Below are 26,453 nucleotides of genomic sequence, written 5' to 3'. Positions count from 1 at the left end.
ATAGTATACACGCGCTACTGAATTACGATAATTACAAGCGAGAATATTAAAGTTACTTGGACAAACGTCTTTCGTCGAGTACAAGTTACGTCGTCGTAGCAAGCTATAGCCATCGAGATGTCAATGTACACCGTACGTTTCGCCGCTTATCGCGTCGCCAATAACGAACTGGATAGCCTACTTTCCGACGTGGATCGCTTCGTAATCGAATTTGGTGAATTACACGGCAAATTACTTAACTCGACTCAAATAACTCTACCTTAGCAGTGGCGCGATGGAAACCGGTGCGTTGTAAAATAAATCGCGCGATAGACGAACGTACACGAATAGTCCCGGGGTGATTTACTAGCGATAATTCCGGGGAAACGGACGGATTAACGCCGCCGATTCGGTGGATTTATCGGTCGACCGATGAAATTTATTAGCCACGTCGGTGGGATCCTTTTCTAGGAGAGAGGATCCGCGATACACGTAGATACCGTTAATTAAAGAAGATTATATCCGCGCTTTCGATCATCCCGATGAACAAGGCTAAGAGAAATAATCTGAGGAGAGATGAGAGAGAGAGAGAGAGAGAGAGAGAGAAAGCTGGTTGTACGTCGAATACGCTGTGCAAACCTAACAGACACGCCCTCGAACGATCGAAACGCTCGTTCGTCGGCCATCATCGCGGCCCTGGTCGAAAGGTTCAGCGATTTATGCGCGCGTATACACACTGATCTACTCGCCGTGGTAATACACGTGTGTTATAAACGCGCGTGTACGCGTTCCAACCTCGTCTATCTATTGATTCCGCGACCAAGAGCGGCTTTATACAGCTATCCTTCGTACGACTTAATTGGGCAACGGTGAACAGCGATCGAGGCTGAGTCACGAGACGCGGCTAGTCGCGATTAATGATGCGCTTTGAAACACTTTGAATAGATTCGAATATATGAAAGTATAATGCTGTTCGTAAGTATCTGCACTTATATTTTTATATTCTTGTTATACTTTCGAAACTCTAATGGAGAAATATCTCTTTACTGTTTCTACCTACCGAGATCGAACGCTCTTCTAGGATGCACTCTCTGTGTTGTCCCAGCTTAGTGACTCTGGATACTTAGACCTTTGGATAGCTTAGTGAACGAAGGATTTACGTTCTTAATTTTGGACACCTAGAGAGTGCCGAGAGAAACCTCGAAGATCTTGGAAATCCGACAAATCTTGACGAAATCTTTACAAGTATTCGATATCTCAGATCTCGACGTCTTAGGTTATAAAAACATAAAAATTGAAGGTCCAAGATACGAAAGATGCTTCGCACAAGATATCGAATGTCCGTCGAGCTTTCGAGACCTTCCACACTTTCGAGATTCGTCAAACGTTCGAAGACTCGAGACACCTAATCGAGCCTCGAGGTTCAGAGGCAAAACGTTACGTTCACGGTATCGGAAACCTGCAGCCTGATTCAAAATTAAGATTCGAACGCTGTTCGCGATCACGGAGTCGTTCGTTTTCTGCGACTCGGTGTGCGCAAGGGGGCAGCGTCCGCTTTCTCGGTAATATTTTGCATTCCTAAGGGTCAGCGGAGGTGGAGAAGCTTGCGTGGCTCGGTGGCCCCATACGATATTCGAGGTTCGATTTACTACGCTATGAAACTCGAGACACGCCTTTCGAACGGGTGTTCATTAGTCATCCGCGTCAGAAGGATCGGAGGATCTCGAGTTTGCAAGTATAATAAACGCGAACAACGTCGCTCGGCGATAAAGTACGATAATTACGGAGCCAGTTGGCGAAGCCCTTCGAAAATTTTCGCGGACCTCGTCGTTCCGCCTCGTTCAGCTCGTTTGGTTTGTCATCGGTTGTTCCGTCGTCGATTCAAAACTTTCCATCGATCCATCTTCGTCTTCCTTTGCTTCCTCTTCTCTTAAGTCCTGTTCGTTCCTTTTTTCCCGGTCGTCTTATCGTCGCCAACCTTTCGTCAACTTAATCTACCCGGACCGAAAGCTCGTACCACTCGATCGCCAACGTGACAAACCTAATCTCGTCCAGAGATCGTTCTCCACCCTGGGATGAGGTACTGTAAGTACACGGTGTTCGGGAACGAGTGGGCGTTCGATAAACATCGACAAACGGACTTCCAGATTTCTCGCGGTCGTTGCAGCAGGTAAAGGTTCTGGAATGTCGACTGCTCGTGTCCCCGGAAACAAACCGAACAGCGTTTTCAATCCGTCACGGATTTTAAAACTTTCCATAGATTCTCGTACTCGTAAATTCGTCGTCTCTTAATTGATCGGCGTAGCCACGCGTAAGGCACAAACTACGAGACTAGTTTACTTTGAACGTGTTATTCGCAGAGAATATAGATGAGTCGGAAAGACATGGTAAATTTGATCGCGCGGATTGAAAATAAGTAATTAGTCAAGAAAATTACTTCCAAACGAGAAATGCTTATTCTAGAAAAATAACACGTGTATTTATTAGCGTTTGTAAAACGATAGAACCTCGATCAATTTCTGTATTACAACTATTCCGAAGGAACTTGTCTGACCTTATTTTGCCCAGGAGATTAGTCAAAGAATTACAAGATAAGGAAACTCTGACACGAACCAAAGAACGTTTTAAATTCTCAAAGCAGCCTAACCTACATTTCCCAACGAAATGCTTAATCCAGCTAATCGATCTCGTCTGGTTCAAACGAATTCACGAGTCACCGTGGCTCTTTGATCCCATAGAGATCGGCTTCGCCTCGGCAGCAGCACTCGAACGAACCGATTGATCGCTTAGAAAGCGTCGTTAGTCGATGAAAAGTACGGCGAATAGGTGCGACGGGAAGCGAAGAAACGTCTGTCGTTTCAACTGGAATTCAGCCCGCATGGTAAAGCGCGCCTCTCGTTGTTGGGTTTCGTGGACGTTGCAGAAGAACTCGTTTACGATATAACACAGCGAATCGAATCGTGTCGTAATGCCGCGAATCGCAGCATGCAGTTAGGGCGGGTGAACGTTCGGCTTGGTTATCGAGCGTAATTGGAAAATGACTAATACCGATACCGGCGCGCAAACAATTTGCGCAACCGGCATACAAAAAACGACTTCGGTCAATTTCCATTCCTTTTTTGGCTATCAACTGGTCTGGTTCGCGAGGCTCATTCGCCTATAATCTCGTTCTATGGCGTTTCACCTGGTGTTCGCGAAACGTCCGACGGAATTGGCCGCCCCGCAGCTCTTAATTAGCCTCGTCGTCATCGTCCACTGACTCCTTGATCGACTCGCCCGTTCAAATTGTCGTTTGTACGCTGGAAGATAATTAGACGAACGAGTATTCAAATTATACACCGTGTTACTCAATATTCTTGGTTTTAACCAAGCGCTCCCTGTCAGTTCTTTTTCCTAGTTGTTTATACGAAATGTTGAACTCGTTGCAAATGTCGCGGAATATCGATCTGTCCAGGTACTTTGTAATTCCAGAGTTGTTTGATCGACTAAGCGTTTAAAATTCTGAAAAACTGGACGAACGTTATTGCTTGTGAGACACGAGTCATTTATGAAACACGAAGATTGTAACTTGTTGGCAGAAAAATCGATTATTTTGCATTTCCAATACCATTCCGTCATTATCGTATTAACAAGCAGCTTGTAAAGTCGTTTACCGCTACAATCGCTATGAAGGTTTATGTAAATCCATATTTTTCCAAAGACAGTCGAAGAAATACAATCCAGATATCAATGTTTTTCATTCTCTAGTTACTGTAACGAGCATTCCAATGGCTTCCAACGTTTTCGCTGATTTCGCTTTCAGACATGGATTTTCAGATATCGCGTTCGAATTTTCAGTATGCCTTTCGAAGATAAAACGTATACGCTTCTGCCATCTGTAAATAATTCGTACGATATTCCTCGAATATTAGTAAAGTTAGTAATAAGTGGCAGTAAAAGGAGAAGAAATTTATTATTTAATTAAATAGTTCGTGTGCCGCGATCGAACGAGTACCGTATAAACGAAAGTGCGTATCCATTTCGTACGCTGTCTTGTTAATACTGAAAGTTCTCTGCAACATTCGACTCGAAGAACACGACTCCTGCTCGACTCCCAACATCCTCTCCGTCCTTCCATCTTTAAATACGAGAAAGAGGAGGGGGTCGGTCGATTGGAGTCCGCGCTGCATAAAAATCGCCAGGCCAGAGATTGGTTTCAGGGAAGCGAGCCACCACGACAGCCCCGGTATTTGCTTAACAACCGGTTTACGTTCTGGTGCCGGTTAGATCGTCGCGCGATGAGCAGCAAGGGGTCACGATGAGAACCGCTGGCGTATCGGTCGTCATAAGTCACTCAGCGTGTGGCATACAAGGTACACGGGCCCGTAAGTTAGTACGTAGGACCCACGGGCCTACTCTCTTCTTTCTTTCTTTCTTTCTTTCTCTCTTTCTCTCTTTCTCCAGCCTCTCCCCACGGTTTCCTCTTTTTTAGCCCTTTTCCATTTCTCTACCCATCTCCGTCGTTCCATCTAAACGCCTCGCTTCCTCCACAACGTCGAACGTTCGCCTTCACGGCCACCTCGATCCGGGCAAACGCTCTCTCCAGACACTCCCAGGCTGTCCAGGACATCGCGTCGTATCCCGCTGGGTCTCGCGTCACATCTAAGTGGTTCCTCTCGTACGTTCTCTGACTGATCCCCGTGTACCCTTGATCCAAGCTACGGGCATCGAATTCGCCTCCGCTGCCTGCACGGAGATGGAAAACGCCGATAATTGATTCCAGGCCTGCTCGTGTGTACGGGCTAGCATCGAGCGGAACCAACGAGCTGGTTCTGCCTAGAGAAACGTAGACAGAGGCTGAGACAGCGTATAAAGCTACGTCCTAGCTGAACGATCGGGAATTTTTGTCCATGTTTTATGTTTCTTCGAATAATTGCTGGTTGTCGTCCAATGTTTCTTCTTTTACGTTTTTTCGCGTTTTCGCTACCCGCAACGAAAATTGCCTGTTTTCGTCACATAGTTGTACCGTTCCACTGTCGCTGATCGTTTTACATCGCATTTACGGCCGAACAACTTGTTGCGAGGAGGAAACGTCTTTACTGGTCGACGTTCGTTGGATACCGTTTAGAACATGTTGCAACAAACGGGCAACAAAACGTACGTGGACGTTGCTTCGGCGAAAATGCTGCTTCTCTCCGAATACGTCGGTTGTTACAGCGTGGGCAAAACATCGCTACAAGATAACGTCTGTTGGATACTTTTTGAAACACGCAGCAACAGCGCGCAACAACGGGGGTCTTCGGTGGGAACACGGCTTAAGGTAGAACGAGGCGAGCCGTTGGTCGAACGAACGCAGTAGAGAAGACGCGAGATGGGGCGTGAGTTGGTTATGTATCCAATTCAGATGTCCGACTCGAAGAGAAGCTGGTTACGTCGAATACGCATAAATAACAGTCGGTTAATTGGTACCCATCTCGTGTACTTTTTAGTTATCACGAGTGTCAGAAGCGACTGTTCGCTGTCTGATTTCGAAACGACATTTGCCCGGTCATTGTCTGTTCAATTAATGCGCGGTCGGTTAATCGGTCGACGCGGTCGTCGAAGTACCGGGATAACGTCGATAATTGATTCCCGGAGAGTCTATATCGAGCGTGAAACGGGTGGAAGGAGACCGATACCGGCCGACTCCGTTAATCCAACAAATAGAATTCGAGCCACTCCGTGTCCGACGCAGTTAAGCCGACCGTATCCCCTGGCCGCCGTTTCTCTGTAGATACAATAGATCCAGCGAAAGGTTCTTTTCGATTATTTTTTCCTGCCCGCTGTAATCCCCCGTGCACCGTTTACTTTGCATTTAGCGGGAGGAAGTTGGTATTAAACGTGCGGTTAACTTTGGCTTCCCCCGGTTAGACGGTAATACATTGTCGAACGTGTTCGTTCCTTTTTCTTCTTTTCTTCTTCTTCTTCTCTTTTCGTATGCGCATTTAGTGCACTTGACGAAAATGATCGGAGTACAGTTTAATATCGCGTGTTACGAATTATTTAATACCGAAATCAATAGCAAAAGAAGCTGATAGGAACGTTTTTGTCGATTTCTTTGTTCTAACTGCGGTGTATGGCTGAAAAGGAACATGTAGCTAAGGAATTCTTTATATTCAAAGATGCATAGTCGACGAATTTTTGCGAGAATCGAAGCTACGACTACGAAGAAAAACGATATTTTAATATCTTTCGATTTATCAATATTCTGACAAGAGCAATATCTTTAAATTCATGGAGAAACTCTCTTCGGTAATAATGTACGCTGTAATAAGCAGACTGTAGCTGTATCTGGAGGGAATGTTTCATAATGTGTATAGTATAAGAGCGTGGGCGACAATTCGATCAAGTTGATCGATGAGATCATCCGGGATCTTACGCCACTCTAGTTGCAACCAGCTGAATAATTGATCTCCTCGAGCGAGTAGGTTACACTCCATAGTACGACTTAGGTTATAAATGATCATTGAGATTCCGTGATCAAATGATAATTGATCAAACGAGACAGATAGCTCGCATTTATTACTCTCCTTAGAGGTAACAATACGTCGGTCAGTTGCACTCTACGGCTCGAATTATCGCGCCTTTGCCGTATCCAATCTATTAAAATTCGTTCGTTCGTTTCAATACTCCCACCGTACTTTTAAACTGTCGTATTTCATAAATATTAATATTAAACAGAAGCAGTATCGTTCGCGTAAAGGTACAACAATATCGTGCAGCCTGTGTTCTCATTTTCCAATCTTCCTTGCGAGCAATCACCCCCAATTTTTCATTAATCGACGTTCTGATAATAATCGACTCGCTGATTTAAATATACCATATATAAATTAAAAAATTACCTTCCACGCGATCCTCGTTCGACGCTTCCACATTTCCAACGCCGTTTCTTTCGCTCCATCGTCGTCCCCGCAATAAGACGATTCTCCCACCCGGATCCCCTGCACCGTATCGCTCCGTAATCGTCGATCATTCCTCGTATCGCGTGAAAATCTTGACTCGATGTCGTAACTCGAGTATCGTCGCGGTTCGTACAGCGGATCGAATTAACCGTGTGGTCGTCGGTCCGTCATTCGATTACGTCGTGTCCGAGACACATCCCCCGTTGGAGGTGGCGCGTTTTATGTATCGCGGGTCCCCGGCATAAAAATCATTTATTCGCTCGTTAAAGATCGAACGGGCATCGTCCAGGGCGTTCCTCCGTACGGACGACGGCCAGCGGACACCGTTGAAAGATTTAAGGGCCTCGTAAAGCGCAAAAAGAGGATTTCTGCGCGGAGGCGCCACGGTCGCGTTGGACCCTCTCGTGTTTCCGCTTTTCGAGCCTCGCTTTTTTCGTTCCCGAGGCGTTCGCCGCTACTTAGGTAGACGCGCTTGAAGAACGTTCTATACCTGCGCCACCACCACCGGTGTCGTGTAACACTTTATTTCGTGTCTCGTGTTTCCCGGGCAATATTTAATCGATACCATTGCGATAGAAAATGCAACCTCGAAGAATTCCGACCGTATACGCGAAGATTTTTAATTCTTCGTGAAACATATATCGAGAATTTATAGTTCAGACATATTTCATACGATATGGTAGCTTTAACGTTGGGAAATTCGTATTTCGAAATGAAACCAGATCTTTCGAGCAGCGAGGCGAATCGTAGTTACAGTTTCTTGCGTGGAAAATGAGACTTTTGTACGTAACCCTATCTAGACAAATATAATTTTCCTCGTCGCGTGGTAAAATTTATAGTGGAAATTGAAGTTGGATATTTATCTTCGTTGAAAATGTTTCAAATATTTGACTCGACGAACAATTACATAATATAATAATATCGGTATAGCGGTTTCCACGTTCCATAATTTCCAATTCGTTTAGCTTGTCAACGATCCAGTTTACGAAACAACCTACGAAAGCTTAATACTTATTGACGTCCCTACCACATCGTACAATCCTCGTTCAAAAATAACTTTGAAAATTAACAAATTTTTTACTATAAATAAGATTTCCTTCCGACGAAATTCGACTGTACGAATTCTGTTATGAATTCCGCTTGGAATATTTCTTTGCTCGATAATTATTTCGTTCAAAAGTTTCCAACGCGCAGCTATTAATTTACTGACAGAGAAGTTAATGGATATGCTCCAGACGGAGATGTTGAACGGTGTAGCAGATTTTGTGGAAGAAATGGCACGAGTCACGACGTTTTCGTCTCCGAAAATAGAATCCGCGGCAGCGGATCTGGCATTCGGCCCCGGACCATCTGTGGGATCGATTCCACGAGACAGCCAGCGAGAGAATGAGCCGATCCGCCGTTCTTGTATCTCTTTTATCCGCTTCCGGTCTTAATGACACTCCGCCACTGAAATATCGAACTGGGTCGTTCTTATCTAGCTGTCCTCTCTATCACATGTAGCCGTAAATTCCACAAATCGCACGCATAAATAAAATGCCATAGAACCTTCCGACACGCGTGGTCGTGCCTCCTACTCTCGAACGAGTCTAGAGAAACGCAATTGAAAAGTATCTAATCCCTTCCGCCACGAAGACATATTGCCTCGTTTGAGAAATCATCAATTTTTAAATATACGCAAACATTATTTCTAAACCTAAGCTATTTAGTAGGATGTATATCGTAGTTGGATCGCAGATACTTATGCAAATTCCTACTTTTACCAACGCAACGAGAAAGATAGGAGGAAAACGGAGGTTCCTTTTACCTGTTAGATAACATAGATGATATGTTTGCTTTACTTTGGAACGACGTCTCTATGGAACGCGCAACGATGGCGCGCTTTTAACCAGCGGTATATACAAACATTTGACTATTAAAGCGGAAAGAATTGGTTTGGCAATCGATAATCCACTACTTCGATTTCCTCGAAAATTTCCTTTCCTCGGCTATCTCGCTCTTCTACCAAACTAGCAATATCGTTGCTCGCTAAGTACGTACTACCAAGCCACCCACGTAAACTTCACACGCAAAAATACCTTGGACAAGTAGCGAGCTAAAAAAACAGAGTAGATTCTATTAGGATTTACAAGCAGACGCATCGAACGGACACCACTCGAGCGATCCATCGTTAAACGAACCGCTAGGTACACACTCGAGCCGATCGGTCAGCTCGTTACAGCAGGATCCATCATTCGCCGTGCTCGATCGCATCGTCGAGCTGTAATGTTTTACGATGCTGTTTGACTATCCCATTCACGAGTAGCAGAACGTTCTCTTTGACACGATTGTTTTGACTGGTCGTGAATACGGAACGCTCGACGAACCTCCGCCCACGTCTTTTCCACTCCTCGCCGTTTTCTCTCCCTTTTCGGCCCTCCGCAACCCCCTTGCAACCGCGTCCTCCGCGACGGTCGGTCAGAGTTCTCCCTTTTTCCACGACGAGAGAGACGGCAGAAGCTGGCTTCCGCTTGCCACTCGAGTCAGACGATCGTGTCTGTCCGATGCTACGGAGGAAACACGGACGTCTATTCATCGAACGATCGACGACGATAGACGTTGCATTGCGCCGTGGCGCCCATTGGAATATGAAAATACTCCCACGAATTAAAATAACACTGGCGCGCACGGTACGCCCTACGATCTTAAATAATTCATGGGATTTTTTCACGCGCCAAGGCTCGAGGAACGCCCCGCGTGTTCGGTCGCGATCGAGCCGAGACTGTCTTCGGCTTGGTATGCACATACATAAACGCATGCTGTATGTGGTAAGTTCTCGGTACTTTTCCGCACGATAATTTCCCAACTAGCAGCATTAGCGAATTGACAAGTTACGACAAGGGATAATTTACCAACTAATAATATTAATGAATCGACGAGTTAAGAATGGGATAATCGAGTGACTCGTAGTTTATACGATTTGTTTTGGAAAATTTTATTTGGTACATTATCGATTTTATCGCCGCTAGACGAGCTAATTTACGACTCCCGACTCTCGTAGAATTTTATTAACGAAATTAATTCAATTGTACGACACGGTTGTATCCCATAAATAACGTCACGAAAGATGTCGATGAAGTATCGACACTCCCGTTAAACCGTTACGTTAGAAGAAATGGCTCGCTATGGGAAAAGTTTCTTTTAAGGATATCAGGTATAAGGCGTGCTGGAATGTTCATAGATCATACGTTGACATTCCACTTAAATCAAACAAGTATATTATATCAGACAGGCTAATCTGTGGAAAACTCCATCTTGCTTGTAACCCTGCTATGACAGGACGGTTCCGCTCTAATGCGTTTAGTAAATTGAAAGAAAATTAAATTGATATCTGTATAATTTGCGAGACTTTAAATTAGTACGATTTTTAACGAAAACTCAATTTCTCATAGCGAAAAAAAACAAACTAGTAAATTAGCTGGCATTTTTGTTTGTACCGTCGAATTTTATACACTTCTCTCCAATGATTCTTTCATGCAACGAGTAATTTTAGCAGATTTGCACGCTTTGGTACTAATTTTAACGTTCCGTATGCAGATATGTTTAACACTTCATAGATAAATTGCATCGTTCGTGTATAAATCTAGTTTTTAAGGAATCTGAAAAAAGCTGCTAATGTATGTATTTCTAATGGTAACTAGATAGCGGTATTATCGATAGTAATTTAGTAATAGTAAACTGTAAGGCAAATCGTAAAGAACTGTGTTTATAACGTCGCTTTTCCTTATTTTCCAATTTATTTGATAAATCGATAAACGAATTGATAAATGTATTATATCTTACAAATGGTCGGTGCATGCCCTCGTCGCGAAAAGTCTTAATAGACCATAACGCGTTAATTGACGAACCATCGATAACAGCTATTCCGCGCGTACCTTCCCCTTTATCATCCCACAGACAAGAATTGGCTGGCGCACGATTAATCAGATCGCGGTATCGGAAGCAGAAAGTGAAACTGCACGGGTCCGGCCGATTATTAACGAAGCCTATCGATAACCGTATCGCGGGCCATTTGTCAGCTGGTGGCCAAAAAAGCCTGGCTGCCCCGTCGTGAGCGGTTCTCACACGCGATGCAGGTCGCTAAATAATTCCGGGCCGTTAATTAAACCGCGAGTTTCACGCCGGTAACGGCGCGAACGACGCTCGCCTGTATCGTAAATTAGGGTACACGCGAACGATTCTTTAATCCGCGTGGAAACGGGTACGCCATCGACGCGGATAACGAGCGATCCACGTCGAAACGCGGATCAACAAGCTGGATTCCGGTCGCGTAACACGCGCGTATCTAATTGGAGGACGGTTTACACGGAAATTCTCGTGGCTGATCGTCCGACGCCAATAAATAACGGGGCAGACGCGCGTTTCACGGGTGCGAGAACAGGCGTCGTACACGCGATGGAAATCGAAGAGGGACAAGTACGCTGGAAAGGACGAAGAAGAAGAAGAAGAAGAAGAAGAAGAAGAAAGAGAAGAAGGTTTCTTTTTCCATCGTACAAACAGAAATTCAAAGTCGAAGATCTTAGGAGGATTTATGAGTGGGCGCCGGTTGCGCGGTAGTCGCTCGGCTATCTCCAACCTAATCTCGATCCGCGTAAATCATCGATACCGCGTTTCGAGTCATGACGCTCCTTCTCTCCCTTTTTACCTCGTTTCTCTTCGCGGCCCAACGCGGTTCGTGTAAATCATACGAAACGTAGCCGCTCATTAAACTCCGCTGTACAACTGTACATTATCGCAGCTCGAGTAGTACTTTCTCCGCGGTGGCTCTCATCTTATCTTTATTTATCTGGTCTCTGACTCGCAACTGCGTATGTACATAGTTTGTACCTGTAAATACACGCTTCGTGTAATACGCTATGCAATAACGATTTTCAATCTTGGCGCGATGAACTCGCGGCATTAACCGGCTGTTACGGGACCGAACGTTTCAAATAATCGTTATCACCGATCGAACCAAGTCGTTATCGAGTAATCGTTCTTAATGATCTTTCGGGTTTACTCGAGTTTCCGTCAGCCAATCACCCAGAAGCTGTACCGAGCTACGCTATAACTTACAGTGCAATAGAAGAATAACCGAACGAAAGAACTGCAAACATTATTTTCCTCAAACTTTTCTTGGGATTCGCTGTTGTTTATACTATCTCCTTGCGATAAATAAATTTACGAAAATAAGATACATTTTTGCGACGCTGTATATCGTATGCAGCAACTCGGACGATTATGGAACGCGTCAATGATCTTTTCGCTGGTCGGTTGTTTTCGTCTCGACAAAAATGCGACAGCTTAAAGCAGAAACCGGTTAAAACGAGACCGGATAACGGAAGTCTACCGTGAACCAAGTCGAGCGGAAACTATGTCGTTTGGGGCTACCCGTGTTAGATTTTGCGTTAAAATCTGTCCGTGGATAAGAAGGTTATCCCTTGTTCGATCGAGCGATCCGTTGACCAGGGACCATCCGCTTCTTGAATCAATTGTTCCGGATTCTTCACGGGAGAAAAATCCGACCACCGGCGTGAAACGTCGTACGCCCACGCCGGCGATCATTTTCCAGCACGCGGAGAAGTCGGGCGAGCCCTGATCCGTTGCGAGGATATGCACCAAGGCAAATCGGCTTGTAACTTATAATTCCTAACGGCTCGCGAGGACCGACCAGATGCGTTTCGCTCGATAGCCGCCTCGCTGTCTATTCCCGAAGACCATCCTACGGACGACCGTAGAAACGTGCTTCGAGAATAGATGCTCCAACTCGATAACCAGTCGTCTGCCGTTTGGTTCTAGATACCACACGTTTCTCTCGGGTTTTGCGTTAATCGATCGAAGTACATCGGGTTTTCTTCAAATACGATGGTCTTGTATCATATAAATATTACGTTGCAATGCAACGTACAGAAACACGGGAAACGCACAATGATTTTTCCTTGTGAATATCAAATTGGTCAGGCTGCTTGTAACTTGTATAGTTTGCCATGTAATTTACTTGCATTTGGTTCCTCGTAACGTTCCTTTGAATATCTTGCATACGTGTTGAGAACGCTGACTATTCGATAGTAATTTTAATTCTGGAAAAAAGAACAGAATTGCCTGCGTGAAATTAGAAAAATCGTAGTAACGAAAATATTAGAAAGATATATTTTATTTTATTTACATATCGTCAGAGACAATCGTCAGGGATAATTTTTCGTACCAGCTGATACTATCCACTATTAGCTGTCAGAGTGGCAATTCGCTTTTCTTATATCACCATCGATATCAGCGTATCGCAGAAACGCGTAAATTCGATGATATATCCACCTAACGACCGCTATTTACCAAATTGTATTTATACGATCCAAACAAGAGCGCACAGAACCCGTGAAATGGATAGTTTCTCCGAGCGAGTCCGATCGTTCGCAGACAGAAAACAGCAATGAATTATCTTAATCCGCCGATACGTCGCTTGTAAATGAAATCAGGATATCTGTTCCCAGGGAAATCCCTGCGGCACAGTGGTCGTCTCGGCTAGATATCGTGTACGATAACCCAGTCGCCAACAGTTTCGTTTCGTTCCAGCGAACGCCAGCGAATGCATATTAGAAAGCTAAGACTCCGGTATTTCCTGTTCCTTGAACGTCGAATCTCGAGAAGAATGAAAAACCGAGAAAAAAGTAGAAGAAAAATAAGCGATCGACGAAGACGAAAAAGTCGTAGGACCCCCCATGGAAACGGATACCTTGCCAGAGACAGAGACAGAGACATAGAGGGACATCGTACGTAATACGAGAGTATCGACGCGTTTCTCTTATATATACGCGACGATATACTGCGTGAAACGAGCGTGGAAGACGGGCGTAACGTGGAACCAGGGTGCTCAGTTACGAAGAGATCTGACACGTCGGTAAATTTCCCGCTGATCACCGGCCGCGACTTTACGGCAAACGAAACAGGCCCCCACGTCCCCCGGTGTACCGTAATATTCTGTCGAATTTACGGGGAGAAGTACGTTACGACTTTATTATGGACGTGGGCCTGGTAACCCGTGCCACGCCAACAGCGCCCACCGTCTTTCCCGTCACCTTTATTTTTTACTCTCCTCTTACTACTCTAATCGTTGTTCTCCGATGTATCTTCGTGAATCTCGAATTTTTATTCACGCTCGAAAACTGAGGGAACTGAGCGCACCTATCATGGGAAAAGAATTTGTGACCGTCGGTAGTTGGAGCGTGCCAGTAGGCGGATGTTTTGGGGATGATGAGGAGGAACATTTAAGCTGTCGATGTTGGATCTCGTTTGCGAGTTAACGCTACGACGATTGCCTAATTACGAAAACAATTTTCACTTTCGTATCGTTAGGAATTAACAAAATACGACTTAGAAAGCTTTAACTTTTGGAAGAACAGGGTTTGTAAAAGTAATTCGGAGAACGATGATTATTGGAAATGTGTAAATGTCTACAGAGCAAGTAAACAGTTTATCGGTCTTTCGTAGGAACTGGAAGTATCAAAGATCTTTGCAAATAAACGAACAGTGTCAATTACGTATCGTTCTATCTATCCTGAGTCACAGAGGTATTCATAACCTTCTATCGTCAACTATACGATAGTTCTGTAAATATACACCGCTCTTGGAACATCCTATTATACTTATCCTGAGAAAGAAAACATCGATCGCATAAAATCAATACGTTCGTGACTCACCGAGAATCGAGTCTCTAAAGATCTCGCGTAAAGTTTTTCGTTGCTAGACAGTCGATCATAATCGACAAATTTTTATTACAAAGGCTACCGATTAACTTTCAAACTAACGCAATTTTGTCGATGGTCAAATAGTCGAGTAATCGACGACACCCGTCAGACTTTCCACGATAAATCTGATTTTCTAAAAAATTCGCTTCCTTTGCTCGTATCGTTAGTCTAGCAAACCAACGACACGTAGGAATCGAAAGAGTTACGTTGGTACAAATCGTGACTAAAAGTACCGCTTATTTTTCGAGCAACTAGTTGCAACGGTTGATAGCTAATATCATTGAGAGCGCGTTTACCGGCACGACCACAGGAAACAACATTTTCAACGTGTAACAAACGATCAGCGATAAGGATCGTTATTAGTGGCGATACAATTGCCGTTTGGCTGGAGGATCGAACGCAAAAATCCGACTCACCGTTGACCAGAATTTTACAAGCAGCCACATTTCAACCAATATATTGCTCGGCGACGGTGTTTACGGTTTCCACGCTGAATACTTTCTGTTACAAAATAACGCGTTTCGTCGAAACGAAACACCGTGGCCCATTTGACGTCGAACGAGCTCTACTTCATTGGTATGCGAGAGCACGCTATTCCCGCGAATATCCTCAGAATATTTCGCGTTTTTCGGATGTCTCTCGGAACCAAGTCGACGCGAACGCGTTTAATCCGCCTGCTGCTACTTTTGATAGCCGTAGCCTCGCTTTTTATCGTTTCGATATAAACGACAAAATAACATTCCGACGATGCAACTCTCGCGTCGCGTTTCTCAACTATTCGGTTACTTTAGGTCCATTGAGAAGAATTCTAAAAGGAACGAATGATATAAAACGTGGCTGTATACGGTTCTTACAACTACTAGCTATTCAGGAAGAGTCTAAACGATTCGAGGGTGAAAAGCCGGCGTTTCCATTGCGTAGTAAAAAAGTGAGAAGACAGGGCGAAATTAAATTGGCTCCTTCCCAACGGCGACGGGCAGCCGCGCGATCAGCTTCTTTGCATAAAAATGGCCGCGAATTAAAGCTCCTTTGAAACTCGAACTTTCGCTAGAGCGTGAATAGCCGCATTGAGCGACAGCTTGGTTCCACGGGTCTGACAAGCGAGAGGGTGGTCGTGGCCGATTCGAATAATTTCACCCGACATTTGTACCGTGTGCACGTCCACGCGTTCAAGTCTCCGAATACGAAATTTTCGTGGCCGTGTACGACGCGGGCGCCGTCAGCCACCGCTGCAACGCCACGCAACGCAACGTATCGCAACTGATCCTATCCCATTCGATTCGATTCGAATTTCATTGTGTAGCCGAACGAATCGCGAGACCAGTGGACACACACGAGGTGTCCGCTTCGCGTACGATGCGCGTATATCGAACGAAACGGATGCGCTGGTTAAGAAGACACGAGAGGAGAGCGCGAAACAGCAGAGAGCTATCCAAGTCTCGAGGAAATCCGACTCCTCGTAGGCGGCTTTGCGGTGCTAAGACGTCGCCTACCTGTGGCCTGTGGCATTTATTAAATCTTATTCTGGCATCTCCTCCCTTTCTTCCTCGTCTCGGGTTACCCCGACGGATGTATCCACGCGACATTCCCAAGAACGTTCCTACCAGGTCCACGAGTCGTTCGATTTCACTGTCCTTTGTTGGGCGATTTATTAGAGACCTCCCCTTTTCCTTCTGCCACTGCATTTTTTATTTCCTACCCCTGTCTATCTTTCCCTCGAATATCGAGCTCGCGACCCAGCCACCTGTTCGTTCGACGTCAGACGATGTTTCGATTAAAAGACGCGGCTCGATTCAGCCAACGGCGAGCACAAGGAAATCTGCGAGATCGTCCGGAGGGAGGAAGTCTTTCTTCGAAGCGAGAGGCGGAAGACGATTCAGGGACGAGGAACATTATTAAGTTCCCCGTGAAAAGTCTGCCTTCTGTGCCACTGAAAGAGAATTCGTGACAGAGAGAGCAATATCTCGGTGTAATTCGTCGACATAATTTCGAGACAGCAATCGTACAATCCGCTAAATAAAATCCAACAGATCCGGTGTATTAAAAGACGCGAAATTTTCGTCGCCACTGTTAAAGAAGATGACTATGTAGAAAATTTGGAAATACATTAGGTAACGCGTACAGTATAGGCGTAAAAATGTTCAACGATAGTTATTCAAACTATTATTTGGTGAGTCGGTCGGCACGTATCGCATAATCCACGAACACGCATATCGACTGGAAAAAACACGATACTATTCGAACAAGATGGAGGAGGACGTCTCCTCTCGTTCCTGATAGATAGGCCATCTTCTTTATTTTCATAATTTATTCCACGTCCGTGTAGCTGTCAATGCAGCGACGAACGGACAGATCTCACGGATAAAATAACCGTGGCCACGTTTGAAACACAGAGTGGTTGCGGTGGTTGGTCGAGAGGACGATCCTCGTTCATCATCCTCGTGTGCGACAGAGCTCGCCGTTCGCTCGTGCGTGCTCGGAAGATCGCCTACAGTGTTTGCAAACTTTTGTAAAACGTCCTGGGTGGAGGAACGTCGCGTACGTTCCCTCACGTGGCGAACAATAGAGAGGAAGCTCCGTTTCGGGTGCGGGCAAGAAAGGAACGAGTCCATTTCGAGTGAAATACGCGCGTAACTGCGCCTTTTTTCGGGGAGGCTCCAGCGAGAAATGGTGTCCAGAAACTGGTTGGGCCTGAACGGAACCCCGCAGCGTCCGTCTATCGGTCATTTAAGCCTCCCTTTCTGTCTCTACCATCTTCCTCTGGCTTCTTTTTCTCTTCTTCCTTTTTAGAACCTTCGGACTCCGAAGCCTGTAGTCTCGAGTGGGAAGCAAGGATGACTCGACGTGGCCGCTACTTGCACGAGTCCGCGTTTCGAAACGAAACGTAGAGAGTGGCTTAGCCCGTAACTTAATCGCTGTATCTGAAGAATTCTTGTCACCGTTGTATGTAACTGCCGGCTCGAGGCTCGTTGTCGAAGCTTTTTTTCTCACCGAACTCTCGCCGCTATAATAGAGAAAGAAACGACGGGCGCTTTCGTAACCCGCGGTATCGCTAACCATAAGCAGATAACGAACGACACCGTTGGAACGCTCGAGCGTTAAACCGTTACAATAGAAAGCTTAAAAACAGAGAAAGAGAAAGACTGTTACACGAGAGACTGAAATGAGAACGGATGGAAAAAGAGAGGGAAAAACAGACAGCGTATCTCGCGTGTATGCAGTATGCACCTGGATCGCGTTCCTCGTTGCACCGATATGGTCGCGTTATCTGTCGGTCCCGACCACCCGGCCGCGTCGTCGTCGTCGTCGTCGTCGTCGGTCAGCGCGTGTACGCGTGTACATATACACGTGTACGCTTGCAATAAGCGAAACAAGCGTATACACGCGTTCACGCGTGTAACACCGCGTAAGATAGGTCGCAGGAAGTGGTAATCTCACGATGGAGTATAGCGCAGTCGCTTAGACGCGATTCTTTCTCCGCGATGCGGCTGGACGCCTGGATTACTCGCTCGTTAGTCCGGAACGTGGAATCGTCATTCGCACGGCGAAACAATAACATGGCAGGAAGCTGCTAGGTAACGCGTGGGAGCGATTAAGAATCGAGACTGGAGGGTTAGAGGGGAAGAGGACAGGGAAGAGAAGGAGGACGATCCTGATTCAGAGAGGATCCTGTAGCTGCTTCTCCCCGTTTTTGGACGAGGAGCGAACGAGTAATTCGCGACGATCGATCCGGCGAGTCGGTAAGCTAATTTCACGTCGAATAAAAGCGTCTAATGCCAGCCAAGGGAAAATCCGTTTAGCTTAGCCCAGGCTTCTCAAGATAAATTGGTTTCGGGGGATTTCTAAAGCGGCTCCTACGGCGCAGGAAGTTCGAGGGTGCAGAAGCGAGAGATCCTTTGTGACTTGGGAGGCCTCTCTCCCCGGAGATTCCTCCCGGTGACGAGCAGGATACCGATGGAACGCCTGGACGCCGTGAATGTCAACCGTGACCCAACAATGGTCTGTGCTTAGGGTTTCGAGCTACGGGGGGGGGAACAAGAGTCGTAACTTCTCCATACCTCGACAAAAACCTGTATTTCCGACCTGCCGTGCCGCATCTGAAGACTTCATCCCGATAGATCTCGCTCTGTCACGCGTTGAAAAACACGGGAAAACAGAATTTCCTTCCCTCCCCTGCCTCTCCGTTGGTCCTCTCTATTTGGTTGTAAAGGCACAGTGGTCGACGAGGCTTCATCGAGAGCGTTACATGTACAGGGAAACTTGATGTTACTCATGGAAAAGGAAGGTGGTCATAGGTGATTCAGTGTTATAGGAATTCTCTTTTTTATTCCGTTTTTAAAGATAACGTAAAATTAAACGAACAACGAGTTTTTTTTAGCTCGGATGCATCCTGCTGGAAGTATTCAGGGACTCTCTATTTTTTCGCTCGCTTCTACGTCCAAATAGAAGAAGCAACTTTAGAACTTCTGTTGGTAATGAAGAGCTCTGTTTCAGCGAGTCTATAGTCGTTCTCGAAGACTTGGTAGAAACCATTCTGGTTGAAACAGAGCCGAGAAAGCAGCGAGTTTCCTTGCTCTTTCGATCAACTATTCCGTCCTGATGTAAGCGTTAAGCGAGAAGACTAGTGTAACGTCGACGTATGTACGATATACGTCTCCTTAATAGGTATGGCGACAAACAAAAAAAATTAAACGAACCTCGATAATCAGTAGGAATTTCATTTTCGAAAGTTTGGCGGTGGCAACATCTCGTAAATATGCTCTGACGTTACGGTAATAACTTTGTCGGTTACGTATAATTGAGTCTCCTTCTGATCTATATTCGTAGTACCGAACGCGTACTTTGGCGTCCGCATTTGGGAGCGAAACTGAACGCTTGCCTGGGCAGGTGACTTTTGCAAATCCAACCGAAAGAAGGAGGAAGGTTGAGTGCGATCGAGATGCCGATACCTGGCACATGCGAACACGAACTCGTGCGTATCGATATCTGCCCGAACAATCCATAAAGATCCGTTTCAAGTTTCGTTCGGCGTTTTATCTCATTCGGCACGCTTGAAGTTCACTGCAAGCCCCATTTCCAAGAATTGGTGGGCGCTACTGTAACATATATCGTGATCCATAAACGAAGTTTGATTCTTTTGTCTCGTCGTGACTTGCCTCGGTGACCCCGCAAAAATCACGTTCGTTTGCGCAAGTTCCTGGCTTTCTGTCGGCGACGACGACGCACAAGTATCGACGGTAAAGGCGTTATTATGGAAACTTTCGCTTTGACGCTCACCCTCGGTCCGGTTACCCCCGCTTTCGACGACGAGAAAGAATGAAATTGAATCCTCGGAAAGGAGCGCGCCGCCACAATAAAGTCGCCGAGGAAAATCCGTCGTAGACGTCGATCGCCGTTCGGGAAATCGATGGATAGAGGCGAACAAACGATGAAAAAAAATAAAATAAAAAATAAAAAGGAAAGAAGGAAGAAGTTGGGCGAAAACTTTTCCACCGGGTCTCTCGCCGTCTCTCTTCGTTTTCTTCCGTTCCAGTTGCCATCTTCTTCTCTCTTAAATTATTCGTCGCGCGGAAAGTAAGGGTTTTCTGCGGCGGACTGCTCGCGGTCCATTCGAGCGGCGGAAAAAACGCTTTTTAGCGGAGGTCGGCAAGTCTATTCGTGCCAGTGACTCTTAAAATTTAAGTTCGACGGCGAATTCTAGCCGGGGCATTGTTGCCGCCGGAACAATTCTTCGTTTCTCTCTCCCCTCACCAGCCAGAGACTTTTCAGCTAGACGTTGGAAAAACTTGTGCCTATTGTCCGCGGGAATCTTTCCCGCGTCGGTTCGTTAATTAATATCCTTCCTTTCTTCGATAAATCGTATCGGGCTGAGCGAACGAATCGCCGTGCTCCGCTTCTCGAAAATCCACTGACTCGTCGACTGACTCTCGCTCGAATTGCTGAACCTTGCTGCATTTAATAAGGAGCGTAAGGCGAACCGTTGGCAGTTTTCTTTCGCCCGAGTCCTTGGCAAGGAGCCATAATCGACACGCGGAGAGACTCGCTCGATTACTATATTACAGCCTGCTACGAAAGTACTAGGATAATCCGAGATACCTTGTCGCGATAGCGCGTCGTGATCGAGATGCGTGCAACATACTACAATCGTCTACGTTTTTATTCGCCGCGAATATAAATTGATAGAACGTAATTTTAGCTGCGAAGGTTACACCTATCTCGCCTGCTGTATCTTTACATGCACGTGATCGTGCCTCTCTTGTATCATAATTTGTCATTTAACGATATTACAGACTCGACGAGTTACAAGTCGTGCAATTTTATGCCCAATAGAACGATCGATTGGTTTGTCATTCGCGAAGCCTTCGTTTGTTCTACTGCTAAGCTTAGCGTTTGGCGAGGGAATTTTTTAGTACCGCGCAAGAGGATTTAAGCCAGCTTCTTTATTAACTTTTACGTATTATATTCCTATATTACGCAATTTTAGAAACAACGTTCGCAAAAATCTTATTCTCTCTCACTTTTCGATTTACGAAATCGATCAATCTGCTTTCTAGACAGCTCATACGTACAGTCTCGATACACGCTAAACGTTTGATTTTCTGAAACTTTCGACCAGCTCGTTGGAACGATTCCTCTCGCACCCACGGATGGAAGGTCATAACGAACTACCTTGCTCGTACTCGGAATTGCTGTCGTCCTCATTGTCGCGCTCCTTACATCGGGGTGGCGCGAGATCGTAATCAGAACCAATCCTCTGTCGTTCGACGTTCCTATGCACCGGTGCTCGTTGCCTTGCGGGAAAAAAAGCTACCCTCGGTTTCTCCAGCTATTCCGGGAGCGCCGGGGAAAGTATCCGTGGCCCGAGGGCTCCGACTTCCCTTTCGTGCCACAGAGACGCCGAGGACACGACGCGTTTTCAACAGGGGACACGGTACATTCACTAGAACTCTGCTGGTCGAATAGGCCGCGAACCTTCACGGTACTTTGCGGACAACTTAACGCGAAACTAATTGATTTTCTAATATTTCTCTTACGTCCTATATAATTAACGATGGTAATTGATACAGAATGTCATTGATAATTGCTTAAGAATATGTAGGTTAGGTGGGTTGAGAGGATTAGTTACGCTAGAGGCGGATGTCGAGATCGTAGGCAGTTAAGTATTTAGATATTCAAATGAACTTCAGAGAATGTATTACATTCATCGTAGAAAAAAGTTCATCGTAACAGATACGTCCAATTATCTCAGTCACGCTACAATTCAAAGAACTCATTGTTGGGGAACGAGCCATTCCTGTACGACGTATACAGGGTGTCCGGTAAACGATCGACGAGGAAGTAATTCGTTCTAAATAGATAAATTGAAAACGCGGCGATTTATCCGCGAAGAAACGTGGCAAGCGTTTGATTTTCATGAAAAAAAAAAAAGAAAAAAAAATGAATTTGAACGTCAAAGTGCTGTCATTTCGAGCATAACAGATCGAACGTATTTGTGTACAGGATATCTATTAGAACAAATTATGTTATCAGCTAACGGTAATTTTATAGCGTGCAAATCAGTAAACACGCTGTACGATAATGCACGATAATGCACGATAATGCACGCGATATGAATAATAATAGATAACCAGCGTGTATAACCAGCCCGTTGCCGGGGTCGCGCTAGAAGGCAAGGCAGAGGGCGCGACGTAACGAGGAAGGGCGATTAGCATTTTATTGGTGTCGCGTCTTGCAATAGCTTTGGGCAGAGAAATAAACGAGGGAGGAACGTTAAACTTCATCGTCCATCGGACACGCCTTGTCGCTGCAGGTGTGCTCCGCTAGGTCGTTATTTATTGCACGGGCCCTCGCAGCCACCTACAACAGGGCTGTTTCGTTATTTATACGTTGGACGCGATGCTCATTTTTGCAGTCGCACGGTCCACGCTCGCGGAATTTCGTTCGCAGATCTCTCGTTGGGAACACCGACCGCACAGTCGTCCGTCCGTACGTTTCCAGCGTAGCTGGAGGGATCGCGTGTGGACCAGGACGACGTGTCTTACACACCGCGTGAAACCCTAGATGGGAATTGTTCGGCTGCCCCTTGGCGTGTCCTCCGAGTCGCTAGTCGAAGATACTCGATCTTGATAGGAGGTAGGTCCCGAGGAACCGGTCGTGACTGTACCTACACGAGACATCATTAATGCCACCGTGGAACGAGCGCTCCGAAACGAAAATCGTCGGCCGTGGCCGGGAAGGGTGACTGCCGGGTGCCTCCTCGGGCCGCACGATTTCTCTGTCTGCCGGGCAGCAGGCCGAGAACGGAGGAAAAAGGAGCAAACCGGTCGCGGAACGAGGCGAAACCTCTAGGACGATAATTAGCGATCGAGGGTCCCGGGGAAGACTCGGGCCATCTCGTTATCCACGCCACGGCGCCCAGCGTGACGTCACCGCGCGTGTGGTGAGTGGTGACTGCCGCAAGAGGGTATAAGGTGGTACGCGTCGCGTGCACACACGTATACGCGTAAACAGGTGTGCATGTACTCGAAGCTGGCGTTCGCGCGAACTACGGCAGAAAGGAGCGAGATGGTGGTGGGAGAAATTAAAAAGGAGAAAGGAGAGAGAGTCGAAATAAGATAGAGGAAGAAAGAGAGAAGAGCAGAGTCCAAATACACGTCCGAACTGACTCTTCTTATATAGCGTATATGGCGCGAGCGTATACACACAGAGAACGGGAGAATTCTACGCTTGTGTAAAGTATCCAGCGGCGGAGCGCGGAGTCGGAGGGGACGCGAGGCTGGCCGAAGCGTTCCGAACTCCACCGAAAGGTATCCCCCACTCTGGACGCCGACACGGTCGCAGCTTCGCTTTCGTGTTTCCTCGGTTGCATTCACGTCAGTGCGTTCTCGACCGATGTTAGGGGTGGTTCGTGCCCGGTACGGTGACTCGCACGTGTATCTATACCGCATCGCGTTCGTGCCTCGTAGTAGTGGCTGTCGAACGAACGAACGAACGAACGAACGTGTACGTACTTATCTCGCACAGCCAGTCCGAGAGCGTGCGCAGGAAGAAAAATATTTGGAGATACGTGGGTCCGGTGTCTTTGTGCGTGGATGGGAACGCGGACGTAGGGACGTAGCGCGCGTTGTGTGATCCGCTGCCGTGTGTAAGCATTCGATCGCTAGCCGTGACACGCGTTACCCGTGCACCGTGCAGCGTACGTTTACAGAGCTGATTTAGAGTGGCGGGCAGCACTGTGTGTATTATAGTGTGTAGACGCGATTCCGACGGACGGAGGTTAGTCGTTTGGTAGCGACGAAAAAAGAGTAGAGCACACGAGCGGAGAGGGAGTCCGGAAGGAGCGTCGTGGTCTCTCGAACGGAGTATAGAGTAGCCGAGTGGTGTTTTCCGAACTTTGCGCTAGCAGAGCTATTCCGTTTTCGTTGGCCCGATAATGGATTAATTTTCGCCGGGGCAGTTCACCCCGGCGGCAGCGTAGTCTGGAGCAAAAGCACGCAGTATCGCGGCAGCAGCACTCAGCGATAAATCAAGGTGAGATCCGGCTTTGTTTTCGAGAAGGGTGTTCCGATAGCCGGCCTGCCATTGACCAGCCTCCTCGGCGAACCGTTTCACGTTCTCCTTTTCTTCCGTTTCGCTCTATCCGTAGCCGGTATACCCGCGATTATCTCCGTCCCTCCACGGCCACGCTGCAAACGAGCATCCACGAGCATGCAGCATATATTTTGCGGCCTCTCGCTTCCGTCTCTCTCCTTCTATCTCCAGCCTTTTCGATCCTCTCTTCTCCTTTTCCTCTCTTGGTCGGCTCGCGCCGGTCTCCACGGACTCTTCTTCTCTTCTCGTGCATAGGGACGAACGAGAAACACATGCACGCAAACTGCCGAGCCACCCTACGCTCTCTCTTTCTCTTCTTTCCTCGCTCGTTTCTGCATTCTGAATACCGAACGACACAGACCTTGCTTCCAATTCCCCTTCTATTTCGTTCTTCCGATGCCTATATACCCGAATCTCTTTCCCAAAACCCTTCTCTCTCCCTGACTCTCTTTGCCTCTTCTTTTAACCTAAACGCCCGCCGATCCTCTTTTCTCGTGTCCCTCTCCGCGAAATCATCCATGCAAATCGCGACCGATGGTTTTCGTATACACCGAGGGGATACGCAGCTCCTCGGTAAACCAGGCAGCCCGTGCCTTTTTCGAAATACACCGGCGGACACCGCTGTCGCAACGACGCTTACGGTTATGCCGATATACGATTCCTGCTTGTATCTACCATTGTCTCCTACCCTATACGCATTCACGCAGAGTCGACTATTTCCGAGTACAAATCGGTTTGATTACAAATTGACGCGAACAGCTACACGTAGATGGTAGAAATATGGTTTTTAACTGGATGGCAGTTAGATAGGAGTTGTCGAGGTTAACTTATAGTTACTCTTATTGCGTTACGTTTGTTATACCGTATTCCTTTTTATAATATATATATATAGTTAAAAGAAAGATGCTTCTTTACGGGAAGAATGAAAATTCGCACGTTTACGAACGCACACGATCCGGTTTAAAGTGATACTTCCGACTATTACAAAATATCTTATCTTTAGGATTGCGCGATAGAAATTTTTATTCGAGGAGACGCGAACGTTTAGTTTCCGGCAAAACTCCATCGATTCTGATCGTTCGAATCGTAGCAACTTTGTGTAGGATACAGCATCTCGTGGAATAATTGTTGGCAGCGTTGATATTCGAAAGATTAGTTTGGTATTCCAACGCGAACGAGTCGAAAACAGAAAAAGATGACATTGCGAAAGGAAACAATCGTAAGCTGTTGAAAAGAAGTGAAAGTGGCCGGTGTTTCTGTCAGGATTCGAAGGCAAAAGAAAATCGCCGTGGAACGTGTTCGATCTTCGCGCTGTGTGGCCACGTGACTCGGTGATTTTTGTTTCGGTAACAAGCGCGTCGAATACATTCCATCTGTCCATTGTCTCGAACAGTCGATGTTTTACTCTAAATTGCTCCGTTCGCAACACTCGCCGAGCGTGGAAATTTCCCGAGTTACTATTTTTTAGTCGCACGGTTTCCTGTATGCAAATAATAAGGCTATATGTAAAATATTTATGAAAATTTCTACGCGCACAATGAGCGAGTATCGGCGCTATCGCGATTCCGCTTATCTGTAAGGTCTCGCTTTCTAAAATCGGAATTGGGTTTGCGGTGAGTCATTTTTAAATTAATAGATAAGTGTATTCTTGTGATTTATGGCCATTATCTTATTTACCGTGTTTTTGCTCGCGGATAAGATTTTTATGCAGCTGTCCGTTTCTTACGTTAGCGTTGATAGGATTAACGATCGTAATATAACAACAGTATAAGAACGTTAAATTCCGTGTAGACGTTGTTTCCGATTCTTTTGGAATTTTAAAAAGAATCCAAAATTATTAGAAAATTATCATAGTTGATACAATCGTTGACGATATCGTCGACTAGCTGTTTTATACAAAAATTAACGCGCATTTTAAAACCGTAGAATTCTCACCATATAATCCGGAGTTCTTCCTTTTAGAAAGATTTACGTATTTTAGGAAATTTCATTTAAACTTCGATCGATTCGCCCGCACCGAAATGTCAAAGAGTATCTAACGCATCGAACAACGATGTAATAATAACTTTGTCAATTTCGTATTTTAATGTATTTTAATAATTGCGCGAGTCGATGCATAAACAAGTACGCGAGCATACTCGTGGCCGCCCAGCAACATTTGTGCGTGAAAATACGAGTATGCTCGCGACGGGTCAACAATGTG

At 46.1% G+C, this 26,453-nt stretch overlaps 1 protein-coding gene across 3 annotated transcripts in view; it reads left to right on the top strand.

Annotated features, from left to right (window-relative positions):
* The window catches only part of LOC132908644 (frizzled-2-like), a 127,960-nt gene that overhangs the window by 52,231 nt on the left and 49,276 nt on the right, over window positions 1–26,453 (top strand). Inside the window, exon 1 of one of the 3 annotated variants that reach the window (XM_060962828.1) lies at window positions 23,531–24,190. The exons of the other annotated variants lie outside the window; for them this stretch is intronic. The gene's annotated coding sequence lies outside the window, so the exon portion shown is untranslated. Of the gene's footprint in view, window positions 1–23,530; window positions 24,191–26,453 lie in introns of those variants that run through there. 3 annotated transcript variants of the gene reach the window in all.

The sequence above is a fragment of the Bombus pascuorum genome, chromosome 7, assembly GCF_905332965.1.
Source record: "Bombus pascuorum chromosome 7, iyBomPasc1.1, whole genome shotgun sequence".
NCBI classification, from domain to species: domain Eukaryota; kingdom Metazoa; phylum Arthropoda; class Insecta; order Hymenoptera; family Apidae; genus Bombus; species Bombus pascuorum.
Note: the sequence above shows the minus strand (reverse complement) of the source record. Positions and strands in the feature narration are given on the sequence as shown.